The sequence below is a fragment of the Pseudophryne corroboree genome, chromosome 1 (genome assembly GCF_028390025.1).
Source record: "Pseudophryne corroboree isolate aPseCor3 chromosome 1, aPseCor3.hap2, whole genome shotgun sequence".
In the NCBI taxonomy this organism is placed as follows: Eukaryota; Metazoa; Chordata; class Amphibia; order Anura; family Myobatrachidae; genus Pseudophryne; species Pseudophryne corroboree.
The window spans coordinates 111,170,389-111,188,944 of NC_086444.1; positions in this window are offsets into that span (position 1 = coordinate 111,170,389).

Below are 18,556 nucleotides of genomic sequence, written 5' to 3' on the forward strand. Positions count from 1 at the left end.
AGGAGAGATTGATTGCTTCTTTTTTGGTGGTGGCCCAAACCAACCAGTCATTTCAGCCACAGTCGTGTGGCAGACCCTGTCACTGAAATGATGGGTTTGTTAAAGTGTGCATGTCCTGTTTATACAACATAAGGGAGGGTGGGAGTGCCCAAGGACAATTCCATCTTGCACCTCTTTTTTTATTATTTCTCTTTGCATCATGTGATGTTTGGGGCCAATTCTTTTAAGTGCCATCCTGTCTGACACTGCAGTGCCACTCCTAGATGGGCCAGGTGTTTGTGCAGGCCACTTGGGTCACTGGGTCCAGCGACCTCGGTGCAAATTTTAGGGCTAAAAATAATATTGTGAGGTGTTCAGAATAGACTGGAAATTAGTGGAAATTATGGTTATTGAGGTTAATAATACTATGGGATCAAAATTACCCCCAAATTCTGCACATCTCTAATATATATAGGTTGAGTATCCCTTAATCCCTTATACAAAATTCAAAATCACACATATTTGGTTCCCCTACTGAGAAAATGGCACATATACATATATATATAATATAACTATATACACATAATATATATGCCCAGGGGCGTAGCCAGAACTTTGCGGGCCCCATAGCCATACTTTGAAGGGGCCCCTACCCAAATGCTTCTAGAGAGACACCTCTCCACAGCAGTTGCTAATTTTATGCCCTAGTTAAATTTCTGGACCACAGTAGTGACTTGGTTTATATTATGCCCCATAGCAGTGATTTAATTCATTTTCTGAACCATAGTAGCGCTCTAATTCACATTGTAAGGCTGCCAGTACACATGCCACACAGTATCAATTCACATAATGACATACAGTGTCCCCAGCTCATATTATGCCACAATACAATGCCTTCACTTCATATTGTGCCACATTTCAGGGGCCCAGTTCATATTATACAACATAATAATTCCCTCCAGTTCATTTTATACCACATTACAATGAACAGGTCAAGTTGCGTAACTAGAAAGATTGCAGGCTCCAAGGCAAATATTTATAAGTGCCCCTATGTACCACCGAATGATGAAATATGTATATAACATATGTTACTTTGACAGATAAAAGGGGCCCCTCTCAACCCTGGGCCCCGTAGCAGCTGCACTGTCTGCACCTATGGTAGCTACGCCCTTGGCTGTACAATATGAAGGCTTCTATAGAGCAGAGACGTTGTCCTTAGAAAACAATCAACTCCTAACTAGCATTTATGAAGTATATTCTATAAAATGATAGGTAGAGCTGATTGATTGCTATAGGCAACTTCTCCACTCTTTAGGATACTTGATGGCTTGATATATTGCCCCCTAAATCACCCATTGTTGCTGCAGTAGGTGTGTTCAGGTTAGGATTGAAATGCCGGTGTTCGGAAAGCCGGTGGTCAGAATACCAAGAAAGGACTTGGGGGGAGTGTATAGGAAGCAGGGAGCACAGCGTGGGATGTGTGTGTATAGGGAGCAGGGACCACAGGGGATGTGTGTAGGGACTGCAATGAGGGGGTGTGTAGGGAGTAGGGAACAAGGACTGGGCTGTGGGAGTAGCGTGTAGGAAACAGGCACTCTAGGGTGGGGTGTATGTAGTGAGCAGGGGCCGCAAGGGAGTTGGGGATTGTAGGGAACAGGTTGAGTGAGAGATACAGGAAAAAGTGACAGGACCATTTTTGTAGTTTATTACATTCTACACGCTGGAGATGCAGTCCACATTTTGATCCGATTGTCCGTTTGGGCGTTATCGTTCAGGCAATGCAAGCCACGCATCAGTGATGATGTCATTATGTTAGGGGAGGTTTATTAAAATTCCAATAACATAGTTTTCCTTTTTCCCACCTGAAGAATATCTATATTACATTTCAGCTTCCTTACATATCTGGAAGTAAGAGAATTAGTGATGAGTCAGTCAGTCAGTGAGTGCTTTCGCATTATATATATATATATATATATATATATATATACACTGCTCAAAAAAATAAAGGGAACACTAAAAGAACACATCCTAGATCTGAATGAATGAAATATTCTTATTAAATATTTTGTTCTTTACATAGTTGAATATGCTGACAACAAAATCACACAAAAATAATCAATGGAAATCAAATTTATTAACCCATGGAGGTCTGGATTTGGAGTCACACCCAAAATTAAAGTGGAAAAACACACTACAGGCTGATCCAACTTTGATGTAATGTCCATAAAACAAGTCAAAATGTGGCCTCCACGTGCCTGTATGGCCTCCCTACAATGCCTGGGCATGCTCCTGATGAGGTGGCGGATGGTCTCCTGAGGGATCTCCTCCCAGATCTGGACTAAAGCATCCGCCAACTACTGGACAGTCTGTGGTGCAACGTGGCATTGGTGGATGGAGCGAGACATGATGTCCCAGATGTGCTCAATTAGATTCAGGTCTGGGGAACGGGCGGGCCAGTACATAGCATCAATGCCTTCGTCTTGCAGGAACTGCTGACACATTCCAGCCACATGAGGTCTAGCATTGTCTTGCATTAAGAGGAACCCAGGGCCAACCGCACCAGCATATGGTCTCACAAGGGGTCTGAGGATCTCATCTCGGTACCTAATGGCAGTCAGGCTACCTCTGGCGAGCACATGGAGGGCTGTGCGGCCCCCCAAAGAAATGCCACCCCACACCATTATGACCCACTGCCAAACCGGTCATGCTGGAGGATGTTGCAGGCAGCAGAATGTTCTCCTTGGCGTCTCCAGACTCTGTCATGTCTGTCACATGTGCTCAGTGAGAACCTGCTTTCATCTGTGAAGAGCACAGGGCACCAGTGGCGAATTTGCCAATCTTGGTGTTCTCTGGCAAATGCCAAACATCCTGCACGGTGCTGGGCTGTAAGCACAACCCCCACCTGTGGACGTCGGGCCCTCATACCACCCTCATGGAGTCTGTTTCTTATCGTTTGAGTTGACACATGCACATTTGTGGCTTGCTGGAGGTCATTTTGCAGGGCTCTGGCAGTGCTCCTCCTGTTCCTCCTTGCACAAAGGCGTAGGTAGCGGTCCTGCTGTTGGGTTGTTGCCCTCCTACGGCCTCCTCCACGTCTCCTGATGTACTGGCCTGTCTCCAGGTACCGCCTCCATGCTCTGGACACTATGCTGACAGACACAGCAAACCTTCTTGCCACAGCTCGCATTGATGTGCCATCCTGGATGAGCTGCACTACCTGAGCTACTTGTGTGGGTTGTAGACTCCGTCTATTGCTACCACTAGAGTGAAAGCACTGCCAGCTTTCAAAAGTGACCAAAACATCAGCCAGAAAGCATAGGAGCTGAGAAGTGGTCTGTGGTCACCACCTGCAGAACAACTCCTTTATTGGGGGTGTCTTGCTAATTGCCTATAATTCCCACCTGTTGTCTATTCCATCTGCACAACAGCATGTGAAATTAATTATCAATCAGTGTTGCTTCCTAAGTGGACAGTTTGATTTCACAGATGTGTGATTGACTTGGAGTTACATTGTGTTGTTTAAGTGTTCCCTTTATTTTTTGAGCAGTGTATATACACACATACTGTATATATGTGTGTGTATGTATATATATATATATATATATATACACACACACACACACACACACACACACACACAATGTTGAGTATCCCTTATCCAAAATTCTAAATCCCACATTTTTGGGTCCCCTACCGAGATAATGACATATACAAGGGTGTAGCTACCATAGGTGCAGACAGTGCAGCTGCTACGGGGCCCAGGGTTGAGAGGGGCCCCTTTTATCTGTCAAAGTTACATATGTTATATGGCATAATATGAGCTGGGGACACTGTATGTCAGAATGTGAATTGATACTGTGTGGCATGTGTACTGGCAGCCCTACAATGTAAATTAGAGCGCTACTATGATTCAGAAAATGAATTAAATCACTGCTATGGGGCATAATATAAACCAGGGCACTACTGTGGTCCAGAAAATGAACTAGGGCATAAAATTAGCAACTGCTGTGGAGAAGTGTCTCTCTAGAAGCATTTGGGTAGGGGCCCCTTCAAAATGTTGCTATGGGGCCCGCAAAGTTCTGGCTACGCCCCTGTGTATAGCTACTCTTTAGAGTTATACACAGCTCAGTCATATGGGCATCACTGGATGGTAATGGTCCTCTGCATGTAGGCTAAGGGTTCTGAGGGTATGTCGTGGCCGTGCAGGTGGAACTGGGGACGATGCTAAGTTGAGCGTACACAGAGATCATAGAAACATAGAATGTGATGGCAGATAATATCCACTTGACCCATCTAGTCTGCCCATGTACATACGCCAACAGTTTATTTTTGGATCGTGGGAGAAAACCAGAGTACCCGGAGGAAACCCACACAAGTATGGGGAGAAAATACATATAGATATGGGCAGTGCAGCCACTTACGTACAGTGGTGGTCATTCCGAGTTGTTCGCTCGCTAGCAGTTTTTAGCAGCCGTGCAAACGCTATGCCGCCGCCCACTGGGAGTGTATTTTAGCTTAGCAGAAGTGCGAAAGAAAGGATCGCAGAGCGGCGGCATAATTTTTTTGTGCAGTTTTAGAGTAGCTCAATACCTACTCAGCGCTTGCGATGACTTCAGACGGGATCAGTACGAAATCCAGCTGGACGGGATCCCGGCGGTCGAAATACCGACACCGGAATACCGACCAGAACAATCCCGACAGGGGTAGCGAGCGGAACGCAGCCCCTTGTGGGCACGGTGCCTCGCTACGCTCGGCACACTAATTTATTCTACCTCTATGTGTGTCGTGGACACCCACGGAGGGAGAATATGTCGGGATTGTGCCGGTCGGCATTCCTGTGTCGGTATTTCGACCGCCGGGATTCCGTCCGGTGGGATCTTGACCGCATCCCTTTCAGACTGTTCAGTTCCTGTTTTGACGTCACAAACACGCCCTGCGTTCGCCCAGCCACGCTTGCTTTTTCTCGAACACTCGCTGAAAACGGTCAGTTGACACCCAGAAACGCCCACTTCATGTCAATCACTCTGCGGCCAGCAGTGCGACTGAAAAGCTTTGCTAGACTACATCGTTCATTGCAATAGTATGACGCGAGTGCGCATTGCGCCGCATACGCAGAAGTGAAGTTTTTTTGCCTCATCGCTGCACAGCGAACGAATGCAGCTAGCGATCAACTCGGAATAACCCCCAGTATGTGCAACTCTTGTCAAAGTCAGAAAAATATCACACTGCACGTTGCCATATATGCACCTCATGCGCGTGCCTGCTGCACGTGCACATTCTCTCCCGTGCGTGCGGATACACGCAGCCGCGTGATGGCGCCTCGGCCATGCGCTCGAGCGCGTGGTATGTGCATTTACGGTAGACTTTGTGTGCGTCTAGCGGGCGACTCAATCGTTTAATAATAGACCCAAATAGCTTGTTTTATAGATAATGTTCCCCTTAATGATAACTGTAAGTTTGTTTAATGTGACTTGTTCACGGACTTGGGAATCCCTCTTTACGTGGTACAAAGGGTCTGATTAAGGTTGAACAGCTGTGTCTGGTACCTAACTGAAGAGTATTTTAATAGCAATAATCCGGTGTTGGTTAGGTAAAGATTAATCGCTCCTGCGTGTAGTTATGACCATTAGTAGTTTCTGGACATATTCTATATTTGCAGTTCATTATCCATGCGGCGGGAATCCGGAGATTCCCACCCACCTGAGCTGTTTAAAATAGTCACAGCCCACCTGTTCAAACTAACCTATGACCTTTTGATATGATGCGAGGAGACATTCCTGTGTCCAATGAACAATGAGATTGTAGGTCCCTTTGTAGTATACTGTACCCAGTGTATATAAGGTCGGCCAGCCTGAACAGCACTCCCACTCTCTCCACAAACGGTTTTCATATTGATTAACTCGGGGCTGGTACCAGGCTGCGCTGCGATCGTTCCCAGTGTGTGTGTAAGTAATTCTCTGTAATCATCTCGCTCTTTGTATTGTATTGGCCACATTCTCTCTCTCTCTGTTTAGTTTAAGATTGTAACGTTATTGTATGTTTATGTTTAGATATTCTGTTAGAATTATATGTTAGTATGTAGTGTATGACTTGTAAACTGTTTTACCCCTTTTCAATATAACTATAAGCTTGTTAGTAAAGGTGTTGGATCCTTAGCACGGTATCGTGTGTTCATTACATTGCAGAGAGTAATAGGAGCGTCTCGATCGCTCAAACAGCTTTAGTGTTAACAAGGTTAAGCAGTGTTGTATCGCTACAGTGTTTCAGTACAAAGGTTTACAGTATAAGAATATCCTTTCTGTGTGTTACATTCAAGGTTTACTGATTGTCATCTTGTGAGCGTCAGCGCCGCTCGTGATCTCCTCGTGGTCTCGAGCGTCCGCTATGCTGATAGCGTAGCATTACGGTTGTCACTCGCCTATAGCGTGCTCGACACCACGCATTAAGCTGTGAGCGGTAGTGCCGCATGTGCGTCTCGGTCACGGCCTAGCGTACGCTACGCTAAATACGTACCCTTACGGTACCCCATACGCCAATTGCGTACTGTGTCTCTTACCCATTATTGTAAAGTTATAAGGTAATCCTAAATCAGCATTATCAATTGGCGGCTCGTCCGTCCTCCACATATCCGCACTAGCGAAAACAAACGTTATCCGTCAGCAAGGGCGGGAAGGCAGTATCCCTTCGTATCGGGATACAGTAGTGCTGACTAGATAAGCGTCTGCTTCGCTAGATTGAAGGAGTGCTGGTGGGATCCGGAACCGGAGGTAAGAACAATACGCTATTGTTTTTTTTTTTTTTTAAACTGTTTATTTCTGTTTTGCGTACACACGCACGCACACACACAACTGTATCTCTTTTTATTTGTGTATTTTCACATATCACCTTCCTGTGTGCCATTTCACAATTGATAACGTGCTGAGAAAGATTTGTTGCTATTGGTAGTTAAAAGTTAAAATTAATACTTAAAGGAGTAATTATAAAAACACGCACACAGCATGGCCTAGTTAAAGGTTAATACAGTGGAATCTGTGTGGTGTTCGGTAAATGATTATAGCTAAATATCATTTGCATTGATAGACACGTGTTATTTGTGTTACTGCGGACGTGTCTGGCCTGTGTACACGTGTCTCTAACAAAGGGGCAGAACGAGTGTACGCGACGCAAGGGTCGACGCACGGAGCGTATATTACGCAACGGAGCGTCTGGGTACGCCCACATAATACAAATCACACGATAGTAGTATTTTAAATAGGCGAAAAGGAGGCAACGCGATAATAGCACAAATTGATTTCAGTTTCCAAAACTTAGTTTAAATACCTTACTTTACTGTAATGCCTCTGGGGAGAGCTATCAGATTACGGGAAATGATTTTTCTGATCAGAAAACTATAGAATGATAGTGGGTTGAAAACGGTATGAGTGTATTGAACTCCTCTTGGTGAAATCTTGGTGAAGTCTTGGTGAAATCTTGGTGAAGTCTTGGTGAAATCTTGGTGAAGTCTTGGTGAAATCTTGGTGATCTGGTAGGGCCTGCAACGATTACGTGGGTCTGCTAAAAGGGGCGGATTCGTTGTACTCGGAGCAGAAGAAGCTGGTGGAAGAGCTTGGAAAACTTCCACAGTAGACTTCTGTGTTTGGTGCATTTTAGGAAGTTTTTCTGTGTTAAAAAGGTCCACAATGGAAGCCAAGTGCACAACGCAGGGACGTTTAGCAGTCAGGGTTCAGACTGAAGAGGCTTGCAGACCCCGAGGGTCTGCTCGGTTAGTAATGTGGGGGAAGTATGGTCCCCACACTGAGACCTTTTGTGACGAATGGACACGAATGATGATTGTTTACAGTTATGGCAACGGGAAAGTGAAATACAAGGAGGATTAGCTTATACAGCTGACTCTCACTGTGGTAACAAAAACATGGCAGCGAGAGAGAAGGTGGTTACAGAGAATGGCACACTGGTGAATGATAAAAATGCACTTAGCAACTGTATTATAGATGATAAGGATACTTGTAATAAATGTAACAAGAATAATTGTAATACTGTTAAATGTACAACTATTAACCCATGCAAGTTGCACCCCATGTTAAACTTCCCTCAGGATTACAAACGAGAAAGTGAGCCCAGCACGATGTCGGCACCTTTTCCAGCAGCCATCACACAAGACATCCAGGTGGACGCGACCAAATCGGTAAAGGCAGTAATCAAACCCCCTAACGGAGGGTCAGGTGAGGTTGTGTCCACAGGTACGTATGGTGTTATATATCACGCACAAACAAATGTACCTCATATTGTAGAACCAACTCAGAATGATGTTATTGGACTTAATCCTGTCAGGGTAATAGCAGTGCCAAATGGGAAAACTGACACTTCAGGAATCACTCCTGTCAGAAACATCGCCATGCACTGCCCCTTTTCTCGAACGGAATTAAGATCAATGGTGTCTGAATTCCCTGATCCTAGGAAAGATCTAGCTGCTAGTCAGAAATACATTAGAGATCTAGGAAATACTGTGGAGCCCAATAACAAAGATTGGCGGGTATTGCTGAGGGCATGTTTACCCCCCAATGTCGACTCAGTGAAATTTTTAGCTGACTGTAAATTAGATGAAGATGTACCCCTTACGGATGTGTACAACCAAGATAATGTAAAGAGAATAAATTTACAGTTAAAAGAGTATTTTCCAGCTGTTGCCAAATGGAATAAAAAAATTTCCATCAAACAAAAAGAGGGAGAAACAGCTGCTGATTATTTTCATCGGGCACTACAGGAAATGGCTAAGTATACAGGCATAGAAGACATTTCGACAAATGTAAATCATAGAGCAGTAGCTGTGTCCGTATTAATGGACGGCTTAAAAGACACACTAAGAATCAGGGTACAAATCTCTCTACCTCACTGGAGAGGTATCTCGGTGGCTGCATTAAGAGAGTCCGCTATCGAGCATGACCGTAATATCCAAAGAACAAGGGAAGCACAGGGAGAGCGGTTGATGGTGATGAGCATCCAAGCACTAGAGAAGGCCTCAAATCGACCGAAACCCCAGGCCACTGGCACATGGAGGAAGCCAAGGGTTTGTTATCTTTGTAAAAGAGAAGGGCATTATGCCAGCAACTGTAACAGCCCACATAAAGTCAGACCCCCTAGACAAGAACACGAGCAGAGTTACGACACTTGGAAGTATAATCAGGTATCACGCATGTCAAATTTTGGTCCACACATATAATTTATGATTAGGAAAGTTGATCATTAGGACTGATAGTAAGCCTGAGGTAACGGTTAACAAATTGGGAGGTCATTCCTTGAAGACACAGGAATGACCGGGTAAAAAAAAAAATTGTAATGTATCTGTAAAATGTTTCTTTTTCCCCATCTCTGACGTTCACCACAACAGCTCTAACATCACCTAACTACCTGACCTTTTCAGAAGTCTACCAAACCCCAGTATGACCTACCAGCATCGATGTATCCTGGCCAGATACAAAGGGTGGAGTATGGAAATGCTGGTGGGAGAGACTATGCAAAGATAACATTGGATATGTAGATGTGACAGCCTGATGGTGAACGGAAGATCTGAAAATGTTTTTTTTTCTCTCCTGAAAAATGTTTGAAAAATGTTTTTTTTTTTCCTGTTGTTGGTTATTGTTGATTTATGTGACGCATATATATATATATATATATATATATATATATATATATATATATATGTGTGAACGATTCTCTCTCTTGTTGTTTTTTTTCTCTCTCTCTCTTCTTTCTCATGTTCTCATGCTTTAAAGATGGTATGTAAAAACATCAGTTAGACAAATGGTAATGCAAGATTTTTGCTCCTTACAGAGAGAACGCTGATTTGGAAGGAATATTGTATCACCGGAGTGTTCGTTTGGAAGACAGAGAGACTACTCCTTAGTGGGTAAAGTGTTAAATCAGACAGACTGTTGGGTATGCTCTCAAGTACCTCAAGGCCATAGCAAATCAGGATTAGTACCATTTCCTTTAACGATAGGGGAGGTACTTGAGTTAAGTGGTGGGAGGCCGGTGGACAAGAGGTTTCATATCTCTAGTCCTCCTAGTTTGAAGCTCCACCAATATCATGTGGATAGGTCCTTAGTGTGTTTTAACATTTCCAATCCCCGAAAGCCGGGAAATTGGGAAGTGTCATGGAATAACAAAACCATGACCTTTTCATATAGAGCCGATAGAATGCCTACAGATACAGAGCTTATACGCCACATAGCCGATAGTGGAAAATATTTCCGGTATAGGTACACCCTAGGAAGTAGAATCATGCGAGTTGGAGAAGTATCACCAGGATACTGTGCACAGATCGTACAAACTGATACGTGTACTAAACAGATGGAAGAATTAGGGCTAGGAGAGTTCACATGGAAAATTTGTAATATGGTTATGTCACACTCCGTCCCATATGTTCTCCCCGATGATGCATACTTCATATTGTTAGGGTCTCCTGCCCTGTGCTGCCACGTCGTCATGGCAACCGGGAGACAAGTGCTAGCGGAGTAACCTGAGCGCAGCTGATACTCCGGTTCGGGTCTTTTGCTGTGCAGTGGTTACAGGCATGGGATCCGGTGCTGGTTTTTGTGCTCACAGTCTGTGAGGTCTGAGGGGGGCGTGGACAGCACCTGCTTTATAAGGCCTCTTCTCAGGTTAAGCAGATGCTGCTGAATCTTTGTTGGTTAGTCAGTTCCTGAAAGTCAGCCAGTACTGTGTAGCTTTGTATTTTGTTGTTGCTTACTGCAAATAGGCCTGGGCATTTGGTACTACACTCTGCCAATCCAGACCTAGCAGTAAGACTGGAGTCAGTCGTTTAGCCTGCTGAGGTTCTTTTGCTATCCTGTGAACCCAGCAGGTTTGTGGCTGTACTTTCAGACCTGCCTGCATAATCCTCTCTCACTGTGCAGGGCGTCCATGTGTCAGTTTAGTGGCAGTAAGCTGAACCTGGGCCCTGCAAGTGAGAATTAGGATTGTGGAGACTCTCCTTGTGTCTATTATTCCATCTCTGACCAAGGAGTTTACTGCCACACCCGTTGGTAACCCTTTAGGGTTTTGCTGTTGCCCTTAGCAACAGCATTTCGGGTTCTCTACGTATTAAAACACAACATCTTGCTTTTTCCATCTGAGCATTTCTAATACTAGGGAGACACCCAGTTTCTTAGCCTCTGGGCTTCTCTGTTCACTCTGTGTTGGTTTTGTTACCCTATCACCTTCTGTGTACGTTATGTCATATTTCCCAGTCTGTCTGTGAGTTCATTTGTTTTGCATCCCTCTCTGTTCAGACACCAGTACATTCCTGCAGGCACTGGTGTGTATAACAGTTCAAACACCAGTACATTCCTGCAGGCACTGGTGTGCATAACATATTCAGCAGCCCAATACTCCTGTTGAAATTTTGTGGGAATATGGAGCATACCCCTCAAAATACGTTGCAACAGGTGGTCGATCAGGTGCAGGTCCTGACTCGTCAATTTAATGATTTGTCCATTAAAATGCACACCACCCAGGCCGCTGGCGGAGCTCCCGCAGCAGCAGCACCTTCAGGGGTTAAGGAGCCGAAAGTAAATCTTCCGGATCGTTTTTCTGGAGATCGCTCGCAGTTCTTTTGTTTCAAGGAGAGCTGCAAGTTATATTTCCAGCTTAGGCCTCAGTCTTCTGGGTCAGAGATTCAGCGGGTGGGCATAGTGATTTCCTTGCTACAAGGAGACCCACAGGTCTGGGCATATGGGTTGCAGCCTGACTGTCCGTCGCTTAAAAGTGTTGATGCTTTTTTTACGGCACTGGGCATGTTGTATGATGACCCTGACAAGACGGCCTCAGCCGAGGCTCAGATTTCGATCCTTAAGCAAGGGCGAAGGCCAGTTGAGGTTTACTGTACGGAGTTTCGGAGGTTGGCCCATGATACCCAGTGGAATGACCCAGCCCTGAGACACCAGTACCGAAGAGGTCTTTCTAACCAGATAAAAGACCAACTGGTACAATATCCCTTGCCTGATAGCTTGGATCAGCTCATGCAGTTATCCATCCGGGTGGATAGACGGCTGAGAGAGCGTAGGCTTGAAAGGGAGACCGAGGTTTCCTTCTTTCCCAAGGGAACCTCAGACTCTGAGGAATTTTCCGAGGAGCCTATGCAGATTGGGGCTACCCGCCTCTCCTCGCGTGAGAAGACGCGGAGGAGACAGCAGGGGTTGTGTTTGTACTGTGGGAATAAGGGTCATGTGGTAGTATCATGCCCAGAAAAGCCGGAAAACTTCAGGGCCTGAGGGTGATGGGAAATATCCTGTCAGGCCAGAAGTCAGAATTTCCCAAGAAGACTTTTATCATTCCGGTGACCTTGAAGATCCTCGGTCAAACTGTCAAGACTGAGGCCTTTGTGGACAGTGGGGCCGACGGGGTTTTTATGGACCGCCAATTCGCCCTGAAACACTCTGTTTCCTTAGTACCCTTGGCGTCGGAAATTGAGATTTGTGGGTTAAACGGGGAACCATTATCCCAGGATAAAATTACCTCTTGCACTAGCCAGATTTCTTTGTTTATTGGAGCCACACACTCTGAAAAATTGTCCTTTTATGTGACTGTCTGTACTTTTGCCCCATTGGTGTTGGGGTTACCCTGGTTAAGGGCCCACAATCCTCAATTTGACTGGGTCTCTGGGGAGATTCTTAGTTGGGGTACTGATTGTTTCAGGAGTTGCTTGAGCCTTCCAGTCAGGCTCTCGCAGCTAAGTTTGCCAGGATTGCCAGGGTGTTATGCAGATTTTGCGGACGTGTTCTCCAAAAAAGTTGCAGAGGTACTACCTCCCCATCGCCCCTATGACTGTGCCATTGATTTGTTGCCGAATGCTAAGCTTCCCAAGAGCAGGTTGTACTCCCTGTCACGTCCTGAGACTCAGGCTATGGCAGAGTACATTCAGGAGAACTTGGCTAAAGGATTTATCAGACCTTCACAGTCTCCAGTTGGGTCGGGGTTCTTCTTCGTGGGTAAAAAGGACGGTTCATTGCGACCCTGCATCGACTTCAGGGAATTGAACCGTATCACGATTAAAAACTCATACCCACTGCCTCTCATTTCGGTCTTGTTTGACCAGCTTCGTACTGCCACCATTTTTTCTAAGATTGACCTACGCGGTGCGTACAATCTAATCCGAATAAGAGAGGGGGATGAATGAAAGACTGCCTTTAATACCCACTCAGGGCATTATGAATATTTGGTGATGCCTTTTGGGCTCTGTAATGCCCCGGCAGTCTTCCAGGATTTCATGAACGATGTGCTCAGGGAATATTTGGATAGATTCTTAGTTGTATACTTAGATGACATCCTAATCTTCTCCCATTCCCTGGAGGAACATCGGAAGCATGTACGCTTAGTCCTCCAGAAACTCAGAGACCACCGGCTTGGGGCGAAGCTGGAGAAGTGCGAATTTGAAGTTCAGCAAATCGCATTTCTAGGATATATTATCTCCCCAGAAGGTTTCCAAATGGAGGGTTCCAAGGTACAGGCAGTCCTGGATTGGGTGCAGCCCACTAGTTTGAAGGCGCTTCAGCGTTTCCTGGGCTTTGCAAATTTTTATAGACGATTTATCGCTGGATTTTCGTCTATAGTGGCGCCCTTGGTGGCACTCACTAAGAAAGGGGCGGATGTTGCTCACTGGTCTCGTGAGGCCAAAGCGGCTTTTGCCAGTCTCAAAAGGGCATTTGTCTCGGCCAAGGTGCTGCGACACCCAGATCCAGAGCGTCCTTTTGTGGTGGAGGTGGATGCCTCTGAGATGGGTATTGGGGCAGTGCTCTCTCAGATGGGAGTGTCTGATAATCGCCTTCATCCCTGTGCTTACTTTTCCCGTAAATTTTCGCCTGCCGAGATGAATTATGACGTGGGTAACCGGGAATTGTTGGCTATTAAGGATGCACTAGAGGAGTGGAGACACTGGCTTGAGGGGGCTAAGTTTGTGGTCTCAATTCTCACCGACCATAAGAATTTGGCATATTTAGAGTCAGCGAAGCGTCTCAATGCCAGGCAGGCACGATGGGCTTTGTTTTTTGCTCGCTTTAATTTTTTGATAACATATCGCCCTGGGTCAAAAAACATCAAGGCTGATGCGCTCTCGCGGAGTTTTGCTTCAATCCAGGAGACCACCGAGGAGCCGTTGCCCATTGTGTCCCCATCATGTATTAAAGTGGGCATTACCCAGGACCTCTTGTCATTAGTCCTTAGAGCACAGGAGCAGGCTCCTCCAGACCTTCCGGTAGGTCTTTTGTTTGTGCCTCCTAGGAAAAGACAGCGAGTGTTCCTGGAATTCCATGCCAAGAAGTCGGCAGGTCTCCCGGGTATTGCCAGAACTCGGGAGTTGCTATCTAGGGCGGTGTGGTGGCCCTCGGTGGCTAAGGATGTGGATCAGTGGGTTCGGGCATGTGACATCTGTGTCCGAAATAAGACTCCTAGAGGGGTTCCTGTTGGCCCATTACATCCACTCTCTATTCCATCTAAGCCATGGACCCACATTTCAATGGATTTTGTTGTGGACTTGCCCAAATCCTCTGGGATGACAGCCATCTGGGTTGTCGTTGACAGGTTTTCGAAGATGGCGCACTTCGTTCCACTGGTTGGGCTGCCATCGGCCAGACGCCTGTCTGAATTATTTATGCTGCATGTTGTGCGCCTCCACGGGTTGCCACTTGATGTGGTCTCTGACCGCGGATCCCAGTTTGTGGCCAAATTCTGGAGGGCATTTTGTTCCGATCTCCAGATTTCTGTCAGCTTGTCGTCAGGCTACCATCCGCAGTCTAATGGGCAGACTGAAAGGGTGAACCAGACCTTGGAGCAGTTCCTCAGGTGTTATGTCTCCAAGTGTCAGACTGACTGGGTTGCTCATCTGTCAATGGCGGAGTTTGCCTATAACAACGCGGCTCACTCTGTTACAGGGATCTCTCCCTTCCTTTGTGTGTATGGGCATCATCCTAAGGCCAATTCTTTTGACCCCCTGGACTCCACGCCTAGTGGTTCCTCTGTCGTTTCGGTCCTTAGAGGTATTTGGAGGAAAGTGAAGAAAGCCCTTGTGTCTGTGTCATTAGTGACCAAAAGGGTTTTTGATAAGCGGAAAAGACCCTGCAGCTTCAAATTAGGAGACTTCGTCTGGTTGTCTACCAAGAATTTGAAGTTGAAACAGCCATCTCATAAGTTAGGCCCCTGGTTCATCGGCCCTTATAAGATCACCAGGGTTATCAATCCGGTGGCATTTCAGTTAGATCTGCCCCGTTCTTTGGGTATCAATAAAACATTTCATTGTTCCCTTTTAAAACGGGCGATTAGTAATCCTTCTTCCAGAGGAAGACCTTCCCCTCTTCTGATACGTGGCCAGAGGGAGTTTGTTGTTGAAAGGATTCTTGACTCCAAGATGGTTCGGGGTCGGCTGTCATTTTTGGTGCACTGGAAGGGGTATGGCCCGGAGGAGCGGTCGTGGGTGCGCAGTTGTGATCTTCATGCCCCCAGACTGATACGCTCTTTTTTCTCGCAGTTCCCCGATAAACCCGGTGGTAGGGGTTCTTTGACCCCTCGTCAGAGGGGGGGTACTGTTAGGGTTTCCTGCCCTGTGCTGCCACATCGTCATGGCAACCGGGAGACAAGTGCTAGCGGAGTAACCTGAGCGCAGCTGATACTCCGGTTCGGGTCCTTTGCTGTGCAGTGGTTACAGGCATGGGATCCGGTGCTGGTTTTTGTGCTCACAGTCTGTGAGGTCTGAGGGGGGCGTGGACAGCACCTGCTTTATAAGGCCTCTTCTCAGGTTAAGCAGATGCTGCTGAATCTTTGTTGGTTAGTCAGTTCCTGAAAGTTAGCCAGTACTGTGTAGCTTTGTATTTTGTTGTTGCTTACTGCAAATAGGCCTGGGCATTTGGTACTACACTCTGCCAATCCAGACCTAGCAGTAAGACTGGAGTCAGTCGTTTAGCCTGCTGAGGTTCTTTTGCTATCCTGTGAACCCAGCAGGTTTGTGGCTGTACTTTCAGACCTGCCTGCATAATCCTCTCTCACTGTGCAGGGCGTCCATGTGTCAGTTTAGTGGCAGTAAGCTGAACCTGGGCCCTGCAAGTGAGAATTAGGATTGTGGAGACTCTCCTTGTGTCTATTATTCCATCTCTGACCAAGGAGTTTACTGCCACACCCGTTGGTAACCCTTTAGGGTTTTGCTGTTGCCCTTAGCAACAGCATTTCGGGTTCTCTACGTATTAAAACACAACATCTTGCTTTTTCCATCTGAGCATTTCTAATACTAGGGAGACACCCAGTTTCTTAGCCTCTGGGCTTCTCTGTTCACTCTGTGTTGGTTTTGTTACCCTATCACCTTCTGTGTACGTTATGTCATATTTCCCAGTCTGTCTGTGAGTTCATTTGTTTTGCATCCCTCTCTGTTCAGACACCAGTACATTCCTGCAGGCACTGGTGTGTATAACAGTTCAAACACCAGTACATTCCTGCAGGCACTGGTGTGCATAACACATATGCGGGAGGAAGGCGTATAAGTGGCTTGCCCCAAACTCAGAAGGGTTATGTTATATTGGAAAAGTACTGCCTGAGGTAATGACTGTACCCCACACTAAAATGAAAGATATTCACCGCAGTGCCCAAGCTCCTTATACTCACACTCATTACGAACACATCGTTAAATGGCACCTGATAGAAAGAACAGAGCATCCGGCTTCTGACCTGATCCATGAATCCACCGGGATTCAATTCCTAATCGTGTTAGATATCACTCGTACTGCCAGAGGAGTGATAAATTATAAATATATATCTCCGCTTGCAAATTTATTAGACAATATCACTGAAATGTATGATGACACATTCAGGTATACTGGGAGAGAGTTACAAGCCTACAAAACAGAACTGGTTCAGCATAGGATGATTCTCAATTATCTCACAGCTGTAACAGGCGGGTATTGTGTTACCCTAGCGACTCAGTATGGAATAAAGTGCTGCACGTATATTACAAACAGCACAGAGGACCCAGCCGAGGTCATAGACCAAAAGATGGATGACATTTTGCAATTAAAATGGGAGTTCCGAAGGAAACACAATCTCACCCTTGCCGCTGTGGGTAATGAGCTGACCGGTTGGGTGTCATGGTTGAACCCACGAAATTGGTTATCTGGTTTAGGAGAATGGACCCAAGGTATTATCATGGATGTAGGGAAATTTCTTTTGTGTATTCTGGGTGTCATCATATTGGTCGGTCTGATATTTAGATGCGTTCGGGTTTTAACAAAGTGTAAACGTAGCGCCCGAGTGATGAGTTTAAGAAGTGAAGATACTGTAATAACAACGACTGATTTGGTTTACGACCCAACCATTGAGACAATGTTGTGATGAAAATGTGATTCCACGGTCCGTTTCTTTCACCCGTTTCTCCTTTGTATTTCTCCAAGGTACAAAGACATCCGCTTGGAAGAAGAATTTGACAACCTTTTACACAGACAATTGATGGACAATGCCATAGACCCCCAATATCCCTAGCAATTTTAAAATTTTACGATAGCCCAACACTTTTGTAAGCCTATGGACATTGAGAAAGCTTTTGCTCGCATTTTGGCAAAAGCCCACAGAGACTACAGTCAACATGTACATCAAGAGAAGACATCAGACAAGACCTCAATCGGCAAATGTACATTAAACTCACATAGTTTACGACTGCATTTACCATACTTGCTTCTTAACTTCATCTCTACAACCTTCAGGTAATGACACACATAGTCGATAGGGAATATAGGCACAGATATCAGCACTCACATACCCCCCCATTCATGTATCATCAACTAAAATGTGCTCCCCAATTTTGTTGCAACCAAAAGCCGAAAAGAGCTCGGTAAAGTTTGACAGCCCATCCACAGACCCGTACCACGGGATAAGAAGGAATTCAAATGTATACTTCGCAATACCTCGAAGCTTGATTTAAAACACGTACGGCACGATGATACATGACCCCTCAAACATGGACTCATACATACATGCTTCTACTATCTCACTAGGTCATACCCTTTTCCCACCTTCTTCTCTTCTCCCTTACCCAATCATAGAAATGTATTTTTACATGACATATATTTTTCTCTTTTTGAACTGTTGTCAGGAAGTGGCAGTTATTGGTGACTGCCAAAGGGTGGACTGTCAAAGTCAGAAAAATATCACACTGCACGTTGCCATATATGCACCTCATGCGCGTGCCTGCTGCACGTGCACATTCTCTCCCGTGCGTGCGGATACACGCAGCCGCGTGATGGCGCCTCGGCCATGCGCTCGAGCGCGTGGTATGTGCATTTACGGTAGACTTTGTGTGCGTCTAGCGGGCGACTCAATCGTTTAATAATAGAACCAAATAGCTCGTTTTATAGATAATGTTCCCCTTAATGATAACTGTAAGTTTGGTTAATGTGACTTGTTCACGGACTTGGGAATCCCTCTTTACGTGGTACAAAGGGTCTGATTAAGGTTGAACAGCTGTGTCTGGTACCTAACTGAAGAGTATTTTAATAGCAATAATCCGGTGTTGGTTAGGTAAAGATTAATCGCTCCTGCGTGTAGT